This window comes from Ranitomeya variabilis, chromosome 3, assembly GCF_051348905.1.
Source record: "Ranitomeya variabilis isolate aRanVar5 chromosome 3, aRanVar5.hap1, whole genome shotgun sequence".
NCBI lineage: Eukaryota > Metazoa > Chordata > Amphibia > Anura > Dendrobatidae > Ranitomeya > Ranitomeya variabilis.
In genome coordinates, this window is record NC_135234.1 from 290,384,502 (window position 1) to 290,402,157 (window position 17,656).

The window sequence follows — 17,656 nt, forward strand, 5'->3', positions numbered from 1 at the left end:
TATCGGTACACAGAAAAGGGTGACAGTTTGTTTTAAACAACCAACAAGGAGAAAAGCAAACAATAAGAAGACTCGCTCTGTAAAGTCACATGATATGAACGAGCTGCACCAACACGATGCAGTAATCTTGCCTCCAATTCATATTCAAGCATAATATTGTGTGTGTATATATATATATATATATATATATATATATATATATATATATATACATTATGATTATGTATTTTAGTATGTCTTTTGTCTGCAAAACTACCCAACTGTTTTAAAGTGCTTGAGTTTCCATGAAGGGTTAAGCGGGCAGGTCCTGCACCTGTTAAATGTGAACACACAGGGTGTGTTTACTCAGGTACGGGACAGCACTATATAAACTAAGATGATTCCATGGGAGAGAGGAAGAAAACAACTAAGAAGGCAGAAAGAGAAAGAAAGTAGTGCGAAGAAAGCACAGTGAATCCACGAAAAGAGAAAAGAAAAGGGATTAAGGTAAAAAAAAACATAAAAAAAAAATTAAAGAGGAAATTAGATGTGATAGCAGAAAATAATAGCAGAAATAGTAGTAAAAACAGTAGCAGAAATAATATTAGTTAGATAGTTTTTAATGATATAACTTCAGCCAAAAAGACTAGCATACCATAAGGAATTCATGGTTAGGTGAGAAGGAAGAAGAAAATGGGAGAGACATCCCTTGCAACAGGGACACGTGTCTCTTCCAGGATTTAAAGCATCGTCAGCAAGAGACAGAGGGAGGAGAGAGAGAGACTTAGTGAAAGAGAGGAGGGAAAGGAGAGAACTGAAATAAACACTGGCAAAGAGAACAAGGTATTACAGAGGTAAAAGAGAAGCGTCAAAGAACTGACATAGATGACACTAAGAGCTTGCAAGTTACTCTCATTCTGGGCAGGTAATAGTTTAACAACAACTTTAAAGATATGTAGAATACTCATCAGGTCTTTAAATCTGCCTTGAGATCTAATTTTAACAATTTGACACTTGATCTGCTGTGTTTTTAGCGAGTAGTATTGTGTTCCTTCTTACTCATCTTGTGTCTAGTCCATTTTAGTGTATTGGTACATAGTACATAGCAGTACATATAGTACATAGTACATGGTACATATAGTACATAGCAGGTCCTGTTGTAGAATGTGTTATTTTTAGAATTGGTTCCATTCTTGACATTATGTTCCGTTCATTGTTAGAGGGAATATGAGTTTTTCAGTATTTTCACATCTCTTATTAACGCTCTTACCGTACCCCATAATTATTTAACCAATTTCTTAAAGGTCCTTGAGGGAAACTTTTTTCTTGAAAAATCAGGATGCACATATAGTGGACCAAAAGTAAAGGTTATATTGAACAATAGATGGCACAGAAAAGATGACAAGATCATAAGAGTTTAGTATATCTGTTTGTGCCTTATGATTTCATGTGTCATTGTGTTCTCATGTTCAGGACGCTCTGTACAAAGACTTTGCAGTGTTTCCAAGACTTTCTATTATTTTGTATTCCCACTGTTCAACTATTTGTGGGTAATATTTATATTTTCCGGCACTTTTTTAAAATATATTTTTAAATTTATGTTATTCCTTCATATACCTTTACTAAACATCTAGAAATATGGTCAAAATCTTGTTTTACATTTTTGGCAGTAATACTTTTTTGCCTTTGTAGTATCTCATAAAGAATTTAATTACCTTAAACATTTAAGAATATCAAAAGCGTGAAAAATGAAATATGCTGTGGGAATAAACCATTGGACCTTAGAAGAGCTTTGGTTGCTATTCTCCTTATCTTATTCCTTGGGAGAAAGGACTTTTATTACACAGTGCCTGGTCTCCTTTAACAAGCTTATACATGTCTTTATGTCTGTTCATCCACTGGAATATATGAGATTTTGGTGTTTCAAACACAACTTAGCAACGTATATAGTGCAATTACAATTGACCCACATAAGCAATTTCTTTGAGTAGAGCAATCATTTACTACCACCTGCAATAGTCTGATGGTTTTCTAATAACGTATCACAGCAATTGCATTCAAATGCAATAGTAAAATAGTCAAATATGTATTAAAATAAAAATGCAGCCTGTGTGATTTATATGTAAACATCAGTTTCATAAAATTAGAGAAAAAAGTGTTTAATTTGACAAAACAAGCATTTTCATTTTAAGGCTACGTTCAAATATCTATGTTCCTCTCAGGCAGCACATGATCCCATAGAGTTTCATAAATCAAAGTCTGGTCCATGAAAATTATAAAATGTCCTATTTTCGTCCGTTTTGCGGATCAAACATGGCCATCAAACTCTAAGGGGATTTGTATAATATAGATGAAACATGGAAGATTTACTTTATACTTCAGTATTCCATCCATTTTTTCATTCTTTTTTCACTGTTCATTGTTAAGAAGCAATGGATAAATGAAAGTTCAAGTCTTACTTTTTTTTTTTTTTAAATGGATGAGAAAATAACGGCTGCAAAACAGACGCAGTATGGAGAAATACTATCCGCTTGACACAGATTTAAAAAAAATAGACACATAAGTGTGACTGTAGCTTAAGTCACACTAACAAGTAATATCTATGTAATGCAGTGGGACAAAGACAGTCATGGTCATATTGCCAAGCTAAGGACTCATGCACATAGTAAAGTCTATGGTGGAGATTCATCAAAGCTTTATCCCCAAATTTGTGGTAAAAGAAGTTTTGAAAATTCCCATTTTTTACGCAAATGATGGAGATTGCAAGAAATTGCAGAAAATTGCAGGATATCAGGATATCCAATTGCATCAGATATGGGGATTGCCCCATATCCGATTAATTGGGCTGACGCACAACAGAGTTGAACCCCTCGCTTGTAAAAATTCATGAAGGGCTGGAGTAAGAATTGTGGTCAGGCACAAGCTACTACGCTCCTCACCTTATTCATAAAGAGCTGTTAGCTTCAAAGCTCCAGCTTATCAAAAATGGTGAATCGAAGGACTTGGTGAGTCACCTCCTATAACTTCATAGGTATCGCATCAACTTAGACTTTTAGGGTACGTGTCCACGATCAGGATGGCCGGCGGTATCGTCGGAGCGGCGAAACCGCTCGGCGCTAAGCCCCGCCCCCTTTTGGGGCGCGATGATGCCAGATGTGTTAACTGTACACATCCGGGATCATCGCACCCCACGCCATAGGGCCCTGTGTTATGCCTTGCAGGGACGCAGCGTCCCCGCAAGGTATTCGGACATGCTGCGATCTGAAAAGACACGCAGCATGTCCAGAGTCGCAGGGAAGTCGGATGCGTGTTTCCACGCATAGTGGACACGGGATTTCATAAAATCCCCTCCACTATGCTGGAACATCTGGACGCTGCGTGTTTGACGCTGCAGCTCGGCGCAGCGTCAAACACGCAGCGTTAACTGACCGTGGACACGTACCCTTAATGTCCTGTTGTCTGGTAGCTTTGAACAGTGTCATATTATTGAAATATCATCTATTTTTTTTTTTTAAAAAGAGAGTTTACAAGGGTAAAGCAGGGATTGGGACCTACAGATGTTTTGGGGGTGTTTTTCTATTGCTCTATAAAACGCAGACATTGTGTAAGGGTACGTGTCCACGATCAGGATGGCCGGCGGTATCGTCGGAGCGGCGAAGCCGCTCGGCGCTAAGCCCCGCCCCCTTTTGGGGCGCGATGATGCCAGATGTGTTAACTGTACACATCCGGGATCATCGCGCCCCTCGCCATAGGGTCCTGTGTTATGCCTTGCGGGGACGCAGCGTCCCCGCAAGGTATTCGGACATGCTGCGATCTGAAAAGACGCGCAGCATGTCCGGAGTCGCAGGGAAGTCGGATGCGTGTTTCCACGCATAGTGGACACGGGATTTCATAAAATCCCCTCCACTATGCTGGAACATCTGGACGCTGCGTGTTTGACGCTGCAGCTCGGCGCAGCGTTAACTGTCCGTGGACACGTACCCTAAGGCTGTAAAACAGCTCTGTGCATTAGGTCAGATTTTTTTCTTACTATAGAGCTGACTGGGAAGAAAGTCTGTGGACTGCTCAATAAATATTCCATTACATGATTAAGTAAAATTCAGGATTGTAAAGTGCTATGATCTGCTTTTCATTGACTGTAAAAATTTTAAGCATTGATTATTTTTCACGAAAACTATTTGGAATGAGGTTTAATTAATTTTCCTCTTTGGCATCAGTAGTATTAAAGCTATAAGTTAGTACATGTAGCAACTCAGCTTCCTTGTGAGTCACATCTTTTTATACCTGTATCGCTCATCATTTGTCATTTTTACTGAAAACTGACATTTTTCCTGCCATTTTAGTAAAATGTAACTTGCTACTAATGTTGGTCTTACACAGGGGCTGACATACCGCCAGTGCAGCTGCATCGGGGCCCCGAGCAGGAAGGGGCTCAGAAAAAAAATCACCTGTCTTACATTAAGTTGAGTGCCGAGTTTTTGCTATAAACTACGGTTAATAATAACCAGAAGTCCGAATACATGCTAAATAATCCGGGGAGAAGTACCAGTGTACGTATAATAGTAACCCGGATTTGTTAAACCATTGCTCCAACTATTAAATATTAGAAACAAGAGAACCAGGAGCCGGAAGTAAATAACCATATAGAAATCTTTATTATTACAAAAATATTAAAAGCAGAACATGCGTAATCATGACAGGTGTTGCACTACACCACACGGATAGGGGGAAAAGAAAGTGAAAACACCCCAAAGCCCCAATACCCCCAGAAATAATAGCGATGCAGATGTAACTTGTTGGAATCAGTACATGCCCTTTGGCAAATATAACAGAAGGAAATATCCTTAGTGTATAGGCACCACAGCCCCCATATTGCAGGGGCTAATAACAGCATGGGAAGCTGAAAATTCGATCGTTGCTCCATACATATGTCAGGCAGTCTGAAAAGAGTATATGCCGTATGACTGTAACAAGTGACCCCATGTATGGCACTGCAGCAATTAACAGAGAAAGGCTTACCCTTGCATGGGAGGATAGGGGAGAAGGGGGTCCCGCCGGTGGATGGGAATCTACTCTGGCACCTCTTTATGGCTGTGCACACGTCTACTTTTTCATTCAGAAAAAAACTAATGGTGGTGCATAATCGATCACAGAGACGGCTGCAGCATCATTGGCTGTCCTCATCTGTTAAGTCTTGATGCTGCTGTCTGGTCTTATCTATGTGGAGACACTGCGGCGAGGGAAGAAGCATCACACTGAGCCTCGTGCTGTGATTCCTTCTGCTGCTGACACCTGCCTATGCCATGCTATCAGGGTTGGTTTTAGACAAAGTCGGGCCCTCGGCAAAAGTTTAAAATGGGCCCAAATGCTCACATATTGCACCATCACACAGAAACATTTCTGTTGTATTTACAAGCGCTAAGTTCAGGCCGGTAAATGAGCACGATCGACAATATTGAAGTTGCTAAATGTGCTTGTTTCCCGGCGTCTTTAGGGTAGGTGCACTTGTTCAGTAATTGGCAGCGCTTTGGAAGCAGCACATGTCTGCTACGTCCAAAGGGCTGCCGGCTATTGAACTCAGGTGAATCCACATGTATTCATTGAACCGTGTGGATTCACTACGTCCAATACATTGCATGGGGGAGATTTATCTTGCTGAGGCTCACGTCTCCGCAGGATAAATAGACATGCTGCGGTCTGGAAAGACGCACCACATGTCCATCTCCGCGGGCGAGCTGCAGGCATCTGTGCATGCATAGTGGACATGGGATTTCTTGAAATCCCATCCATTCTGCTGTAACATCTGGATGCTGCACAAGTATGCAGCTTCCAACCTGCATCGTTTACTGACTGTGTGCACATACTCTTACTCCAGCTGAGGAAGAATGATTGGTACAGATAGTCCTCAATACAATGCATAATGCAGTATAATGCAGGTCCCATATACTACATACGAGTGATTGTGCGCCCTTTGGGCGCACCCTGTGATTGCGAACCACATAATGGGGTGTAACCATGCAGCAGACTGACCTTGCAATATGATGTACCCACGCACCAGACTGGTCGTATGTGCAGACTAATAGCAAACAAATACCTGGTGTACCTCTCCTGTCACTCCTACCTTGTGTATGAAAAAGCTCTGTAGTTAATACTGTTCGGGTAGAGCTATCCGATAGCGCTATGGTTGAGCGTGCTTGGGATCTGCCCCAAGGCCCTGCCCAATGTTTTGTCCATAGACCGCGGCAAGGAGTTAGTCCCGCTTTTGTGTACAATTTTTTTTTGGCTTTTACAATTGTTATAAAGCTTAATAAAAGACTACTTTTGTACACACAGTTGACAGTAAACTATTTGTCAACTTTGGGAATAAGGTTACCTTGCTTCTGTGTCTCAAATATTTTGACCCTTATTTGTTGGCTTTTCCATCCCCTGGAGAAAGCAACATATAACTGCCCGTGTGAAAACACTGGGAGAGGCAAATAAATTCCTACAATATCCAAGGACTGGCCCTGAGATTTATTGATGGTCATTGCAAAAGCCAAAATGACAGGAAACTGACACCATTGCATCTGGACTGGCAAGTTTTTATCTTTGGAAATCAGGTCAATTCTTGGAATAAGAACTGTCTGACCCTTTGCTTTTCCATTTAAAGCAACGGCATGAATAAAGTTTGCTTTTAAGCTTTTCACTAGAGATGAGCCACCTCCCTAGTGTTCGGGTTCGGTTCGTCGAACAGGGACATGTTAGACGAACTGTTCATCGAACGTTCGACGAACATGGTCGAACCCCATTGAAACCAAAGGCAGGCAAACACAAACACATAAAAACACATGGAAAACACATAGAAAACACCTTAAGGGCTGTCCCACACGTCCAGATAATTCCGGTACCGGAAAAAATCGGTACCGGAGTTATCCGTGTCCGTGTGCCCCTGCGTTTCTGGTGAACATCAATGCGGCACACGTGTGCCGCCCGTGTGCCCACTGGGTACCACACGCACCGTGCTGGGTACCACACGTACTACCAGCATCTGGTGCTGAATCCGCAATTCATATGTTCCCTGCAGCAGCGTTTGCTGCAGAGAAAATATGAATAATAGTGTTTAAAATAAAGATCTATGTGTGACCGCATACAGTAGAAGCCGGGGCCAGACCAGGAAGCACCGATAGCCAACGAGGGAGCGGGTGAGTATTTTCTGAACAGCGGGGGGGCGCACAGGGGGTGGGGGGGCGGCGGACACATAGATCTTTATTTTAAACACTATTATTCATATCTTCTCTGCAGCAAACGCTGCTGCAGAGAAGATATGAATGGCGGCTTCAGCACCATGTGGGGGGGACAGCGCTTACTGTAGCGCTGTCTCCTGCACGCACACGGACTGCAGACGGACAACGTCCGTGTGCGGTCCGTGTTTTACATGGACCCATTGACTTTAATGGGTCTGTGTAATACGTGCGCTCCCACGAACACTTACAAGTCTCCGTGTTTGGCACACGGAGACACGGTCCGCAAAAAATCAATGACATCTGCACAGATGCATTGATTTTTATGGGTCTACGTGTGTCAGTGTCTACGGTACGTGAGGAAACTGTCACCTCATGTACCGGAGCCACTGACGTGTGAAACCGGCCTAAAAGGTGTCCAAAAGCTGACAAACTGCTCAGAAGACACAACAAACACATGGAAAAGTCACAGCTACATATAGTCATGCGAAAAGAAAAGAGGTGGAGGAGTAAAAGGAGGAGGAGACACAGATATAGGCATATCATGCCCTTCTAAAATCAAGAAAGGCTGGAGTAAAAATCTAAACTCACTCTACCAACACCCAGACGTCTTGACAAAAAAAATTAAAAAATAAATATCTTTAGGTAGAATGGCGGCGGGTCCATTCAGAACACTTTCCTTAGAAGACGTAGTGGTACCCCTATTGGGAGTTGTGCCAAAAAATGAACCCAATACATTCAGACTAATCCACCATTTGTCATATCCAAGGGGCAGGTCAGTAAATGACAACATCGACGCGGAACCAAGTACAGTACTATGTACTGTACCTCCTTTGACGAGGCAATCAGGCGGGTCAAGAAGTTGGTAAGGGGCACCCTAATGGCCAAAACAGACATTGAGGGGGCGTTCCGGCTACTACCTGTGCCTCCGAATAGTGTCCGCCTATTGGGCTGCTTCTGTGAAGGAGCATACTACATAGATCGCTGTTTGCCCATGGGGTGCTCCATATCCTGCTCCCTATTTGAGGCGTTTAGTTGCTTCCTCGAATGTATGTCATGGACGTTTGTAAGGCGGCACATATTATCCATTACCTCGACGACTTCTTATGCCTGGGCCCAAAAGATTCGCCACAGTGTGAAAACACGCGGTAGTCCACCTGTGAGAAGGAGAGAGCTGGAGGGAGAGTGGACAACCCAGAGTCGAGGGGTTAGATTGAGAAAGAAAGAAGGCGGTGTAGCTTGATTCATGGGTGGGGTACTCTGCTGAGTAGCAGAAATTACTACTAGGCCCAAAAGGATTTCCTGGGCCAGATGCCGTTACAAAATAGTAGTTAGGTAAACAGGCGGTGTAGCTTGCTTCATGGGTGGGGTATGCTGCTGAGTAGCACTAAATTCTACTAGGCCCAAAAGGATTTCCTGGGCTAGATGCCGTTAAAAAATAGTAGTTAGGTAAACAGGCGGTGTAGCTTGCTTCATGGGTGGGGTACGCTGCTGAGTAGCACCAAATTGTACAAGGCCCAAAAGGATTTCCTGGGCCAGATGCCATTAAAAATAGTACTTAGGTAAACAGGCGGTGTAGCTTGCTTCATGGGTGGGGTACGCTGCTGAGTAGCACTAAATTCTACTAGGCCCAAAAGGATTTCCTGGGCCAGATGCCGCTACAAAATAGTAGTTAGGTAAACAGGCGGTGCAGCTTGCTTCATGGGTGGGGTACGCTGCTGAGTAGCACTAAATTCTACTAGGCCCAAAATGATTTCCTGGGCCAGATGCCATTAAAAAATAGTACTTAGGTAAACAGGCAGGTGTAGCTTGCTTCATGGGTGGGGTATGCTGCTGACTAGCACTAAAATCTGCTAGGCCCAAAAGGATTTCCTGGGCTAGATGCCGTTAAAAAATAGTACTTAGGTAAACAGGCGGTGTAGCTTGCTCATGGGTGGGGTAAGCTGCTGAGTAGCACTAAATTCTACTAGGCCCAAAAGGATTTCCTGGGCCAGATGCCGTTACAAAATAGTAGTTAGGTAAACAGGCGGTGCAGCTTGCTTCATGGGTGGGGTACGCTGCTGAGTAGCACTAAATTCTACTAGGCCCAAAATGATTTCCTGGGCCAGATGCCATTAAAAAATAGTACTTAGGTAAACAGGCAGGTTCATGGGTGGGGTACGCTGCTGACTAGCACTAAAATCTACTAGGCCCAAAAGGATTTCCTGGGCTAGATGCCGTTAAAAAATAGTACTTAGGTAAACAGGTAAACAGGCGGTGTAGCTTGCTTCATGGGTGAAGTACGCTGCTGAGTAGCACCAAATTCTACTAGGCCCCAAAGGATTTCCTGGGCCAGATGCTGTTAAAAATAGTACTTAGGTAAACAGGCGGTGGGTGGCTGGGCTACTCTGCTGACTAGCAGACACTGAAGCTTTGGAGCAGACCTCTGAATCCCAGGCCATAGTATGAGTAAACAACTCTGTAGACGACCCCACCCACCTGGCAACGTCATGTAAAACTCAGCAAGGGGACTAAATAAGAGTCTCCATTATTTCAAAAAATTCAGCCACAGACACCACTTAAGTGGCATCAATTTTGCCAGAGTTTTTTTAAAACGGTTGGTGAGGTGATTTTCAAAAATCATCAAGCTTTTAGTCTCCCCAAGATGACACAGGGGTAGAAAAGTCCTTGCGGATCCAGGATTTGTTCATCTTGATGAACGTTATTCTGTGTACATTGTCACTAGACAGCTGCGTGCGCTTATCTGTCAGCACACCACCAGCAGCGCTGAACACACATTCAGAGAGAACACTGGCTGCGGGGCACAACAAGATCTCCAAGGCGTGAGTGGCGAGCTCAGGCCATTTTTCAAGATTGGAAGCCCAAAAGTGAGCAAGGGTCCAGTTCCAAAGTCATGGCATCGATGTTAACTTGGAGATACTCTTGCACCATCCTCTCTAGGCGTTGGCTGTTATGACCCTAGTGGACAGGGTCTCAGAGGAACGTGTAAGTCTGCGAAATACAAAAATCCTGCTCATAGGGCTGTGGTAACTGGGTTGACCAAATAGCTACTCCTAACGCCAACACTAGAAGTAGCCGGGGATCATGCCTACGGTGATCGCTAGATGACTCGCGCCAGCCGGAGAATCTAACTACCCCTAGGAGAAGAAAACAAAGACCTCTCTTGCCTCCAGAGAAAGGGACCCCAAAGCAAGATACAAGCCCCCCACAAATAATAACGGTGAGGTAAGAGGAAATGACAAACACAGAAATGAACCAGGTTCAGCAAAGAGAGGCCAGCTTACTAATAGCAGAATAAAGCAAGATAACTTATCTGGTCAACAAAAACCCTATAAAAATCCACGCTGGAGATTCAAGAACCCCCGAACCGTCTAACGGTCCGGGGGGAGAACACCAGCCCCCCTAGAGCTTCCAGCAAAGGTCAGGATACAGATAGGAACAAGCTGGACAAAAATACAAAACAAAACAAAAGCAAAAAGCAAGGAAGAAGACTTAGCTTGAAATACAGGAACCAGGATCAAAGGACAAGAGCACAACAGATTAGCTCTGATTTCAATGATGCCAGGCATTGAACTGAAGGTCCAAGGCGCTTATATAGCAACGCCCCAGAACTAACGGCCCAGGTGAGGATAAAGAAAAAGACAGACGCTCCAGAGTCAATTCACTAATGACCACTAGAGGGAGCAAAAAGCAAAATCACAACAGTTGGCTGTGCGTCAGACTTCTTGTCTCCTGTGGCCTTGCAAAGGATGGTCTAAAAAAATCTTGAAACGATTGGAAAAAATTGCTGTTACCACCAGATACAATGTTAGTGTTACGGTTAGAGTGATGACTCGATAGTCCCACGGTTGGCAAGTTAGAACTCAGAGATTGACTACGTGCACCACTGGTGTTTTGTGGAAAAGCAGATGTTAGATTCTGTAACAGTCTCTGCTGATACTCCTGCATGCGTGAATCCCTTTCTATGGCAGGAATTATTTTGCCAAAGATCTAAGAGTGCGGCATCCCAGTAGTCGGCATTACTTCGGATTCTGACAATCCGAGGATCATGTTGCAGGTAGTGCAGCAAGAAGGCACTCATGTGTCTTGCGCATTCAGGAGGATCAGGTCCTTGTTGTCTTGGTGTAATAATTATAGGGGATAACTCAGGAGACTCTTTGCATGGAACAAGACAACTACAGGACACAGTTTTATAAGTGGTAAAGTCTATATTATCACACGGTGATTCAAACATGTGCAGAGAGAAACTCAAGTCCACAATACTTGGTGCAAATATTAAACGCAGCTTAGCAGTCTATAGGAAACTTCAGAGGAAAATGCAATCAAGCAGAAAGTCTATGAAGCACAGTTATTCTTGAGGATACTTGACATGAATAAATCCTTGTCTTAGTCCAAACACAGATAAGCTTATAAGGCAGTTCAAATCATATCTTAGCTCAACCAGGGAGGCCTGGGTAATAGTCTCAGGTTTTTGCAGAGCAGAAACAGCTTACATGTCCAGCAAATGCAGATGGAAGTAAACACGAGCAGCAGATGAAGGAGGATTACTGGAAACTGGTGTATGCAGCAGGAACTCAGAGCAGAGTAGCAGGATCACCACACAGGTTCACAGGAGCAGGTATATAGCCAGGGAGTAATCAGAGGTCAGGAGCTGGATGCAAGACAGAACACTCTAGCACAGACTGAAGGCTGGGGGGGAATTTTATAGCAGGAAGACACAGCGCACATGAGACCAAAGACACCATCTCGGAAAAGGGCAGTAATGCACAAAAGGTAAAAAATGTTCAGAGTCCTGACACTTGGTGGTGGCGAGGTGAGAATCATGCTTCCTTCATCTGCCCTCTCCCCCCAACCTCGCACAACAGAAATTTGATCAAGGTCTCCCTCATCTGATGAGTCTTCCATGCCCAGCGCCAGTTCGTCCTCCACTTCTTCCTCGCCTCCTACACGTTCCTCAATAGTTTGGCTGCTACCATGTGCCCTCTCCCTCAGTAATCCCTCTCCCTCAGCCTCCAATGCCAGCCGCCTTGGTGCTGCCAACTTTCTTGACCTTGGAGATATGATCCCTTCTGCATATGACTCCTCCTGTTCCTCTTCCTCCTCTTGTTCCACCACCTGACTCCGAACACTGTGTAATGTGTGCTCCAGCATGTAAATCACCGAAATGGTCATGCTGATAATGGCATCGTCAGCACTAAACATCTTCGTTGCTATTTCAAAACTGTGCAGAAGGGTGCATAGGTCCTTGATCTGAGACCACTCCTGCAGCGTGATTTGCCCCTCCTCTTGAGCTCGTTGGCCCAGGCCATCATACATCATAATGTATTGCACCAGGGCTCGTCGGACAGTGCAGACATTGCTCCTAGGCCCAAAACTATTAACTGGACTAGATGCAGTAAAAATTGAGATACACAGGTGGTATAGTTTGTTTCACAGGCGGGCTACTCTGCTGACGTGCAGACACTGCTCCTAGGCCCAAAACTATTAACTGGATTAGATGCAGTAAAAATTGAGATACACAGGTGGTATAGTTTGTTTCACAGGCGGGCTACTCTGCTGACGTGCAGACACTGCTCCTAGGCCCAAAACTATTAACTGGATTAGATGCAGTAAAAATTGAGATACACAGGTGGTATAGATTGTTTCACAGGCGGGCTACTCTGCTGACGTGCAGACACTGCTCCTAGGCCCAAAACTATTAACTGGATTAGATGCAGTAAAAATTGAGATACACAGGCGGTATAGATTGTTTCACAGGTGGGCTACTCTGCTGACATGCAGACACTGCTCCTAGGCCCCAAACTGTTAACTGGATTAGATACAGTGAAAATAGAGATATACAGGCGGTGTAGTTAGTTTCACAGGCGGGCTACTCTGCTGACGTGCAAACACTGCTACTAAGCCCAAAACCCCAAAACTATTAACTGGATTAGATGCAGTAAAAATTGAAAAACACAGGCGGTATAGTTTGTTTCACAGGCGGGCTACTCTGCTGACGTGCAGACACTGCTCCTAGGCCCAAAACTATTAACAGGATTAGATGCAGTAAAAATTGAGATACACGGGCGGTTTAGTTTGTTTCACAGGCAGGCTACTCTGCTGACGTGCAGACACTGCTCCTAGGCCCAAAATGATTAACTGGATTAGATGCAGTAAAAATTGAGATACAAAGGCGGTATAGTTTGTTTCACAGGCGGGCTACTCTGCTGACGTGCAGACACTGCTACTAAGCCCAAAACCCCAAAACTATTAACTGGATTAGATGCAGTAAAAAGTGAGATACACAGGCGGTGTAGTTTGTTTCACAGGCAGGCTACTCTGCTGACGTGCAGACACTGCTCCTAGGCCCAAAACTGTTAACTGGATTAGATGCAGTGAAAATAAAGATACACAGGCGGTGTAGTTAGTTTCACATGCGGGCTACTTTGCTGACGTGCAGACACTGCTCCTAGGCCCAAAACTGTTAACTGGATTAGATGCAGTGAAAATAGAGATGCACAGGCGGTGTAGTTAGTTTCACAGGCGGGCTACTCTGCTGACATGCAAAGACTGCTACTAAGCCCAAAACTTCAAAACTATTAACTGGATTACATGCAGTAAAAATTGAGATACACAGGCGGTATAGTTTGTTTCACGGCGGGCTACTCTGCTGACGTGCAGACACTGCTCCTAGGCCCAAAACTATTAACTGGATTAGATGCAGTGAAAATAGAGATATACAGGCGTGTAGTTAGTTTCACAGGCGGGCTACTCTGCTGACGTGCAGACACTGCTCCGAGGCCCAAAACTATTAACAGGATTAGATGCAGTAAAAATTGAGATACCCAGGCGGTTTAGTTTGTTTCACAGGCGGGCTACTCTGCTAACGTGCAGACACTGCTCCTAGGCCCAAAACTATTAACTGGATTAGATGCAGAAAAAATTGAGATACACAGGCGGTGTAGTTTGTTTCACAGGCATACTCTGCTGATGTGCAGACACTGCTCCTAGGCCCCAAACTATTAAGTGGATTAGATGCAGTAAAAATTGAGACTCACAGGTGGTATAGTTTGTTTCACAGGCGCGCTACTCTGCTGACGTGCAGACACTGCTCCTAGGCCCAAAACTATTAACTGGATTAGATGCAGTAAAAATTGAGATACACAGGCGGTGTAGCTAGCTTCACAGGCGGGCTACTCTGCTGACGTACAGACACTGCTACTAAGCCCAAAACCCCAAAATGATTTACTGGGTTAGATGCAGTAAAAATTGAGATACACAGGTGGTGTAGCTAGCTTCACAGACGGGCTACTCTGCTGACGTGCAGACACTGATACTCAGCCCAAAACCCCAAAACGATTTCCTGGGTTAGATGCAGTAATAATTGTTATACACAGGCGGTGTAGCTAGCTTCACAGGCGGTTTACTCTGCTGACGTGCACACACTGCTTACTAAGCCCAAAACCCAAAAATGATTTACTGGGTTAGATGCAGTAAAAATTGAGATACACAGGTGGTGTAGCTAGCTTCACAGGTGGGCTACTCAGATGACTATCAGACTATGCTACTAAGCCCAAAACCCCAAAACGATTTCCTGGGTTAGATGCAATAATAATTGAGATACACAGGCGGTGTAGCTAGCTTCACAGGCGGGCTACTCTGCTGACGTGCACACACTGCTACTAAGCCCAAAACGATTTACTGGGTTAGATGCAGTAAAAATTGAGATACACAGGCGGTGTAGCTAGCTTCACAGGTGGGCTACTCAGATGACTATCAGACTATGCTACTAGCCCAAAAGGATTGGCTGACCTAGATTACACCAAATGCTGTGTCTTAAGGTACCTTCACACGAAGCGACGCTGCAGCGATAGCGACAACGATGCCGATCGCTGCAGCGTCGCTGTTTGATCGCTTGGGAGCTGTCACACAGTCAGCTCTCCAGCGACCAACGATGCCGAGGTCCCCGGGTAACCAGGGTAAACATCAGGTTGCTAAGCGCAGGGCCGCGCTTAGTAACCCGATGTTTACCCTGGTTACCAGCGTAAAAGTAAAAAAAACAAACAGTACATGCTCACCTGCGCGTCCCCCAGCGTCTGCTTCCTGACACTGACTGAGCTCCGGCCCTAACAGCACAGCGGTGACGTCACCGCTGTGCTTTCACTTTCACTTTAGGGTCGGCGCTCAGTAAGTGTCAGGAAGCAGACGGCGGGGGACGCGCAGGTGAGTATGTACTGTTTGTTTTTTTTACTTTTACGCTGGTAACCAGGGTAAACATCGGGTTACTAAGCGCGGCCCTGCGCTTGGTAACCCGATGTTTACCCTGGTTACCAGTGTAAAACATCGCTGGTATCGTTGCTTTTGCTTTCAAACACAACGATACACGGCGATCGGACAACCAAATAAAGTTCTGGACTTTATTCAGCGACCAGCGACATCACAGCAGGATCCTGATCGCTGCTGCCTGTCAAACTAAACGATATCGCTAGCGAGGACGCTGCAACGTCACGGATCGCTAGCGATATCGTTACAAAGTCGTTTCGTGTGAAGGTACCTTAACACTTGCACAGCACTGGCTCAGACCTGCCTGGCAAACAGTGCTATGAACTGCTGTAACCTACCCTGAAAAGGGCTGATATTACAACTAGTCCTGACTCCTCCCTAAACCTATCTCTCTGACAATTTGCTCCACAAAAACACTCTTAGTCTATATAATGCCCACAGCAGCAGCGGTGCCGTCTAACACTAAGCTGCAGCAGTGAGGAAATGGTGGCAACGGGGCAAATGGCTGGTTCTTATAGGGCAAGGACATATGACATACACAGCCAATGACACATGCCCTTGCTTGTGTGCATCACATGCACATTGCTGTGTGTGTGCACTGTTGATAGGCTGACAGACTGCACCGCCCCTCTGTAAATGTGAGAAAGAAAAAAAAATGGAGCTGGGCGTTATTTCAGCACAAATCTATCCCCCACTTACTATACACTGAAACAGTCCATTAACAATGATAAACAGTTTTAATGTGCAAATCAAGCTAGGCTTTTGGTGAACAAACAGTTATCGAACAGAAACTCGAACAGCCGAATTTTAAGCAAATTGTTCGGGTTCGTCGAACGACTCGAACACCGTCCAAAACAGCTCGAATTTGAAATTGGCGAACAGTTAGACTCGAACACCGCTCATCTCTACTTTTTACATAAAGCCTTGTGCCATTACAAAGGCAACGCTTTCTGTTAAGATTACACAGGAGCATAATTACAGCTCCTGGTTTCAGCTTTAGTTCATGGGATTCAAAGAGTTAAGAAACTCTACAGGGTAATCTGTGAGAATCACACCCTCCTCTTCCATAATTGTGTTGACGGAGCGATATGTTGAGTGTTCACCTTGAACTTGACTAAGAAATTTGTCGTTCAAGGCGTGAATGGCATCATTCAATGGCGTAAGAATTGCTTTATTGGCAATTGCTTCTACCATTGCATCGGTAACCTCAGTTGAGTCACCAAAAATAGCTGTAATTAAATCACCCTCTTCAATAAAAGAATTCGGGATTTCAATTGTGTCTTCTGGTAGACCATATACATTTGACAACTCTCCTTTGCCAAGTTTCAGTAACCATGAGTTGTACTCAACTTCATCCTGAGACGTTCTCATATTCTGTTGTAATTGGAATCGTGAAAACTGATTCCAGGATTTTGAGTATTTAATGGTGGACTGTACAATTTGGGCTCTTTTTCCACCTTCCACTATTGGTAGGGCTTGACGAAAGTCAACACCGTTTATGAAAACTTTTCCACCAAATGGTCTTTTCTTTTCCACATATGTCTTGCAACAAATTATCCACAGCATTCATATTAAAACAGGAAGTCATTGTTACTTTGTCCCAAATAATGACAGATGACTCCCTAAGCTCTTTTGCTTGAAGTGAGGTTGGCTTAATTTTTGACACCGTGGTCTCATTTGTTGTAATTCCAAGGCCAAACTTGGCATGGTAGGTGCTATCGTTTTGTAGTAATGTAGCCGCCAATCCAGTGGAGGCTACTGAGCAAATAGACTTCTTTTCTGCTTGTATTGTCTTGTGCAAGCAGTTGTACAAAAATGTCTTCCCACTGCCTCCTGGGCCGTCCAGAAAAAACAGTGTAAGCTAGTGTCGTCTGGCTGTGATGCAGCATTGACTGCTTGCATAATTGCATCAAAAGATGATTTCTGAGCTTCATTAAGCATAGCTTTCAATTGCTCAGTCTCCTACTTTATTAAAGCATAATTGTTGTGAATTTGGATTCTGGGCTCCCCCGGTGGCCGCTTGTGGAATTGGACTTGTCATCCTCTTTCCTGTTTCACCTGGTTCCATCAGTAGTGGGTGTCGCTATTTAAGCTCATTTCTCTGGTGGTTTCTTGCCCGGTCAACAATGTTATCTGATGCCTCTCAGTGCTTGTTCCTGCTTCTAGACAACTACTAGTTAAGTTGGACTTTTGTC

At 44.3% G+C, this 17,656-nt stretch overlaps 1 protein-coding gene across 1 annotated transcript in view; it reads left to right on the forward strand.

The window, feature by feature from the left end:
- The first annotated feature begins 425 nt into the window (after positions 1 to 425).
- Positions 426 to 17,656, forward strand: part of SPDEF (SAM pointed domain containing ETS transcription factor) — a 604,091-nt gene continuing 586,860 nt past the window's right edge. The window contains exon 1 of the mRNA XM_077299169.1: positions 426 to 486. The gene's annotated coding sequence lies outside the window, so the exon portion shown is untranslated. The remainder of the gene's footprint in view (positions 487 to 17,656) is intronic.